The sequence below is a fragment of the Nicotiana tabacum genome, chromosome 13 (assembly GCF_000715075.1).
Source record: "Nicotiana tabacum cultivar K326 chromosome 13, ASM71507v2, whole genome shotgun sequence".
In the NCBI taxonomy this organism is placed as follows: Eukaryota; Viridiplantae; Streptophyta; class Magnoliopsida; order Solanales; family Solanaceae; genus Nicotiana; species Nicotiana tabacum.
The window spans coordinates 85783396-85790687 of NC_134092.1; the positions used below are offsets into that span (position 1 = coordinate 85783396).

Here is a 7292-nt window from a genome sequence, read left to right on the forward strand (position 1 = left end):
AGACTACAAAGATAATCACTGAAGTTCTTGGCCGGTTGTATGATGCACCCTATGCGACTTGGAGTGAATTTCCACCGAAGCTCGTGGAGAAACTTTTCAACCAATTTAAGGTTTTAATACAATTTTTATCTATTTAAGCATTATATTAATAATATTTTCATCTAACGTTACATACTTCATTTGCAGACTAAGTGTGCCTGGGAGGACTGGCAAAACAGTGCCATTCTTGTAAATTTTGAGTTCAAATGTCGTAAGAGACTATTTGATTCTTTTTGTTCTGCTCGAAAGAAGAGCAAGAAGCTTTCATGGGTTCTACCGCATTTATGGGAGGATCTGCTGAGGCAGTGAACCACTGATAAATTCGAGAAGAGGAGTGAACAGGGAAAGAAGGCCCGAGCATCTGAGAAGAGTGGCTCCTTGCACTGTGTGGGTGCAAGGAGCATGGGGAGTGCGAGGTGACCACTGGTAATTCCTTAAAATATTTAAATCTATTTTTATTGAACTATATTTATATATTTTAATTTAGTTAACATGTTTTATTATATTTGTAGGAAAAAACTATGGGAGGAGGATGACTCATGATGAGTTTTTCATGGAGACTCACATCCGGAAGAAGAAGGCACCGACAGATCCAAGTAGATGGGTCGAGGACCGGGCGGAGACTACATATGTAAGTTTCATAACTACTATAACCTGAAATTAATATTTATTATATTATATAGTTAATAATTTTTTATCTTCTAAATAAAGGTTCGCTACAAGACTAATGTGGAGGAGTATACTCAGAGCTTACCACCGAATGAGCAAGGCGAGCGACCACCCCTTTCAGACGAAGAAGCGCAGAAGATATGGTTGGATGTTGTTGGTGGTCCTAAAAAGGGGATATCATACGGCCTTCCAGACAGGGCTTCCGCCCAGTGCGAGGTATAGGGACTTCCGCCCAGTGCGAGGCAATTGATAGGTCGACTCTCTCGGGTATGGAGAAGAAGATCGCAAAGCTGAAAGCACAGTTTGAAGAGACAAAGGCTAGAGAAGAAAAGAGAGATAAACAACTTGATACCCTTCAAGTTCAGCTAGAAAAGAGGGACCAACAATTTAATGTCCTTCAAGGTTAGCTGGCCAATCTTCTTGCTAGTGGTGCTTTCCCGATTCCCCGGTCTCGTGAGTCTTCCCCAGATGCTAATCCTTCTCGTCATGATCCTTCGAACCATGCCAACGATGAAGCTTCTAGTGGTGGAGATGGAGATGATGTAGTACAAAACACTCATTGAATGATGTTTGAACTTTTAACTTGTGAAACGTTTTGTTGTTGGGTATTTTGAAACTCTATAAATATTGTTAATATAGTTTTGATAGTTGTTGTTGTTGTTATTGTTGTTATTGTTGTTGTTATTGGTTGAATGGCAGCAATGTAATGCTTTCATTATAGGTGATTGATTGTTGGCAGGTGGTGTAGCTGTAAAACAACTGTATTCTGCCAAAAGCTTACCCAAAAAACTGATCGCCTACCGACAGAAGTCAATCGGAAATGTTCATTTAATTTTTCGGCCGACTTCGGTCGGAATATTTGATTTTAAATTTTAAATATTTTAATAACACCGACCGACTTCGGTCGGAATTTTTTATTTTAAATTTTAAATATTTTAATATTACCGACCGAGTTCGGTCGGAAGTGAACAATATTTAAAAAAATGAATAATTAAAATTCCAACCGAAGTCGGTCGCTAATTTAAAAATAATTAAAAATTATTTTCAAGAATACCGACCGAATTCGGTCGGTAAGTTTATTTTGTGTCAGATTATTTGGTCAAAGTACGTTGAAAATTACCGACCGACTTCGGTCGGAAATGTCGACCGTCTGCGATCGCCTCGCATTAACGACCATTATTTTTCGACAAATTGAAAACGGTCGAAAATCGGTCGGCTTTTGTTCAATTCCGACCGATTTCGGTCGGTTTTCCTGGACGCTTTTTGCCAGTTTTCTAGTAGTGAGGGTAGTATTCCTTCTATTGCCAGTTCATCCTGAGTCTATTGGGGTTAACAAGGATGACGATGAATTGTTATCAAAAGAAGAAGAAGAAGTGAATGAACCTCTCTTGAGATCAGACAGCGAGGGGGAATCAGTTGTGGGTTTTATAGAAGCATGGAGAATCCTGGGGTTGCACAATTTGCTCTTTGCCTTTTCTTTGTCAAGTTGGTGTCTTACACATTTATCTTTTGGCCCCCCTTCTACATTAGCCACACAGGTATGTTATATTTCTCGTGTTATCAGTTATTTTCTCACTCTGTTATGTGTAGGTATGTATCTACCCTTTTGTCTGTTTAATGTTACAATAGCTATAGACGGAAGATACTTGTCCAATGAGGATTCTGGAAACTTATCAACATTGTTTGATGTTGGAGGGGTAGGAGGAGGAACCCTAGCAGGTTGCATCTCTGATCAGTTGGATGCTAGAGCTATAACAGCTGCTAGCTTCATGTACTGTGCTATCCCAGCCCTATACCTATATCAAAACTACGGACACATCTCCATGCTATAAACATCATCCTAATGTTGATTACTGGAGTATTTGTGATTGACACTTGTTCATTGATAACAACTGCCGTTTCAGCTGACCTAGGAACACAGAGATCTTTGAAGGGCAATTCACGAGCACTTGCAACTGTGACTGCCATAATTGATGGAACTGGCTCAATTGGTGCTGCAATTGGACCATTTCTAATGGGTTACATTTCAGCTAATAGCTGGAATGCAGTTTTGCTAATGCTGATGGGAGCAGCTTTCATTGCTGGTTTGTTTTTGACCAGGCTAGTTGTAGTTGAGGTGAGTGACGTGATTCAAGAATTAAGGTCCCAAGAATGCCAGATACTTGCGATCTGGCCAAGAAGTCGTGTACAACTTGTAGAATGGGACACCTACTAATTGAATTTGTTGATAATTTATGTATTTTACCCCATCCAGTTGCGATCGAAACATTGTTCAAGTAGCTTCTGTAATGCCCCCGAGGATGAAACTCGTTGTTTAACATTACATTTTCAGAAGAGGGATCAGCCAGATATAAAACAATGCTATACGACCACTTAAAACAGACATCGGTTCCTAAATAATAACAATATCAATTACAATAAATAAAACCACGAAAGGGTAGCCCATCAAAATAACTTGTTAAATCCAACAGCATGGAGTCTGCTACTTCATACTTCAATAGGTCCACTGTACGGATTGAAGGATTGTTTTCCCTATCCAAATAGCCGATTGTTGATGCAACATCTGGGTGCGAACTACTAAGCTTCCAGTGTGCCTATCAATGATATCATCAGATCCAGCTAGCACCAGAGGACCAAAAAAATATCTTTCTTTTTTACAGCTCAAGGCCGAGGGACAGACTTATATATGGTTATGCTATTCAGGGAAAAAACATTGGGACACGTATCATGAGGTCGGTAATAAATTGTGCTTAAAGGATGAATCAGGTGTTGGTAAGTAAATTGTTCAAAAATGTTGAGAACGTCTCCAAGAATGCTTGCACACACTATGGAGGCTATGCAGACAATATGCTGCTAAGAGAGATAAAGAGCAATTGTCTTGGGGCTATAAAGTAATGAGGAAGCACAATCTGACGTTGAATCCAAGTGTAGGTTCTGGGTGGCAACATGTATGGTTTTCGAAAATTTTATCTTTGAACAAAGAATCGAGGCCAATCATAAAATTAGTTAGTTTCACCTTGGAAATGGAACTGCCCTGCACCACCAACGAAGTTCAACATTAACATAGGGGAGAATGGTAGACCTCAACTGCATTCTTGTGGAATCATCGATAGGAAAAGAACTCAATTCTTCCCAGTATATTAACAGGTCAAGTATTACCAATGGATAAAGGAGTGCCCCACAGGCGTTTGAGAGTCTAACAGAATACTTGCATCACTATTACTACTCACTAAAACCCTACTTATGGTGCTAGCTTTTGACAAATTTAACTTTATAATCCTAGTGAAGCGAACCTTTTGATAGGTTGAGGGAGAAGATCCGTTTAAAATTAGCCAAATATGTCAAAATCTGATAACTCAAGGCAAAATGTATGAGCAAGCAAGGTGCAATACCTCTCAGAGCTTAGAATTGAAACGTCATGAAGACATACTAGCCTTTCTTAGGAGCTAACCTGAGCATTAACTGAACATGCTAAAACCCATTTGATCCTGAAAAATACTATAACATGTTAAGATAAGCTGGATAAACTCCTTTCTACAATCAACTGTTGTGGAGATCTATGCCACGGTATTCATACACCTATATCTGGCAATTCAAAGGAACGAGTAAACTACATATGCATGTGATCATTTTAACAAACATACGGCTTCAAATGCATTTTATTTGCAACCTTTGACCCCTTTTTTTGTTGTTGTTGATAAGGTAAGGTTTTATTAACTAGTACCAAGATGGTACCACAGAATTACACATAGCTGCTGCTGGGAGTATCCATGCAGTTAGTTACAACATTTCCCTAACAATTCCAAGAAATCCATATATTGATCAATGTTTTCTATGAGACTACTTTTACACCACAGAAACAAATTAAGCAAACACTTGTTTTTGACTCTAGGAATCTGATCTTTCTGGATCTCAAAACAAGCTATAAGTGCTGTGAAGTACCAAGGGAATAAGAAGCAACTCCGCAGGAAGTAGCCAATGCACCAGATATAGCCACAATTCCATACGCTAGAGAAGCCTTTAAGAAAACAGAAGCGCACTTTTATCATCAATTGTCCCCAATTTCTAATGGCGTCGGAATGAGTGACATGGGTCTAAGTGATACTTTTGCAAAATCATGTTGCTATTTAGTTTCTGTTTTCAGAAAAACATCCTTCCACATAACTGTTTCAGAAGATAGTTTTTCTTTTTCCAGACACTATAATCCTACAAAAATTATTTTTCAAAACCTCTTCAGAATCATTCAAAGGTACATTACACTTAGACTGTTCTTACCTCCCAGAAAATGCAATCTCTTCAGAACACTGAGGAACAGCGCCAAATAGGTAATAGCTGCCGGACCAGTGTCAGACATCACAGAAAAGAACTTCCAAATGTGTTCTGCTTAGTATTTTCAAACGATCAACCAAAAAGCTAGATGGCTAAGTCCCAATTAGAAAATGTCCTAGAATCCGCAGCCAAACAAACATTCCACAGTTCCTTGGTATGGTGCAAATTTCAATGTAAAAAGGTCTAAAGGTAGCCGACTAAAAGATTACAATATGCAAGCAGCCAATTGTACGTACCGGACAAATTATGCAACTATTCACCATTACAAACAAAACTTCTAGCTGATAAACCATGAACCAGAATGGATGCATAGCAACACAATATTTAACAGGAAAATTTTGTTATAAAATTGTATTATTGTAGCTCTCAGTCTCTATCTCAAAGGATTGGTAGTGAACACTGGTCTACCATTCAGATCTTTTCCTATAAAAGGAAAGGCAATCAGTCTAAAATCCTGCTAAAACTTGAGAGATTTAATTGGAACATCGAGCGCCACATAAACATAATTACACAAATTTAAGTGATACTAATTGAAGATTGAGTACGCATTCAACTGATCGGTCGGCCCAAAGGGCGAAATTATTCCTCTGGCGCACAGTTTGATATAGAGAAAGTCAAGTAAAAAGGCGAGCGAAAAATCATCATTAACAGGTAAAATTTACTTGAAGATTTCAATCTAGCATGCTATAAAGGTCACACAATTTTTGATTGTCTCGGTTGAACTGTTATGGACATTAGAAATAAGTATTCACGAAGGAATTGGGGATTTAGGAATGGTTAACCTGAAATATGGAGAGTGAAATCTAAAGGCGATCGCCAGGCTTGGGGGGCTTGCGATATTTCTCTTCGACATCTTTGGCCTTGAATAAAGCGTTCTCAATAAGCTTTCGAATGTTGGGGACGTTGTAGTTCTGAGCTATGTATATTCCGCAAACAGTTCCTGATATGAATGAGAAACTGCTCCTTATAATCCCCATCACACTTTTCCTGTTCCCTTTTTCCGGCAAGTGCTGAGATGTACCCTAAGTGGAGCGATTTGCAAGACAACTGGATTGAGGATGTAGCTGCCCACCGCACGCAACTGCCTTTTTTTCTTCTTCAAACAGACTTTTACTTTTTTTTTTCTTTTTTTTAACTATTCAAAAAATGATTGCTCATCAAGCCTTGTTCCATTGTGTGGAAGAATATTCTACTTAGGGCTACGACTAGGAGTACCATTTTAGGATCAGTATTGTTTACCCGTAAAACGATACAGTTAAATTTATAAGTAATTTTTAGACAAATAAATTAATTTAATCCTGAAATAATATAATAATCGAAGAAATGTTGTCCGTGATCGCGTAGAGCAAATGACTAGGTAGAGAGTTTAAGTTCTGAAAATGGGACTTCATCTCATTTTCCATTTTTATCGATTTGGAGCTCGGAGAGAGAGAATATTCGGGAGATTTTCAAGGAAAACAATGGGGTAAGTGTTCCTAACTCAATATTGGTTAAATTATCCGAATCCATGGTTGTTTTTGACATTTAATTAGTGAATTAAGTTGGAAGATTTAGAAAACCCTCTTGGTTTAAATTGAAGATTTGAGGGTCGAGTTGAGGTCGGATTTTGGTAAAATTGGTATGGTTAGACTCGTGGTTGAATAAGCTTTCAGATTTTGTAACTTTTGTCGGGTTCCGAGACATGGGCCCCATAGGCAATTTTTGAGCTAAATTTTGGATTTTGTTTGAAAATTAGTATTTTCTTATGGGATTAATTCCAATAAATTTTACTGACTGAATCGAATTATTTATGGCTAGATTCGAAGCATTTGTTGGCCAATTCACGAGGAAAAGACATTGCAGAATAAAGAATTACACGGCTTGAGGTAAGTAACAGTTCTAAATTTGGTCCTGAGGGTATGAAACCCCGGAATATGTATTATGTGATTGGTTTTGAGGGGACGCATATGCTAGGTGACGGGCGTGTGGGCATGCACCGTAGGAATTATGACGTGGTCAATTCCATGGAACTGTGTAGTTGAAAAATTTGTCGATATCCGTACATTTTTTCCCGTATTAGAGAAATTGATCTATGAATCATGTTTAAATCATATGTTTACACTATTGGGACCCACAGAGGTCGTGTACTTATGAAATTATTTGCTAAATTGCTGTTTTGCACTCAGTCACAGTTCTATTTGCAAATTTTTACCTAAGTCTCTCTTATTCATTATAGATGCATCATATCATTGTTGTTAGGATGCTTATCATGATTT

At 38.2% G+C, this 7292-nt stretch overlaps 1 long non-coding RNA gene and 1 pseudogene across 1 annotated transcript; one reads left to right on the forward strand and one right to left on the reverse strand.

Annotated features, from left to right (window-relative positions):
* Nucleotides 1–977: 977 nt before the first annotated feature.
* On the forward strand, nucleotides 978–2923 carry LOC107776391 (putative glycerol-3-phosphate transporter 1; annotated as a pseudogene).
* A 55-nt stretch (nucleotides 2924–2978) lies between these two features.
* On the reverse strand, nucleotides 2979–6204 carry LOC107776390 (uncharacterized). Its single transcript, XR_001645933.2, has 2 exons — nucleotides 4101–6204; nucleotides 2979–3742 (listed from the first exon to the last, which is right to left on the reverse strand). It is a non-coding gene; the product is annotated as an uncharacterized LOC107776390 (long non-coding RNA).
* Nucleotides 6205–7292: the final 1088 nt, after the last annotated feature.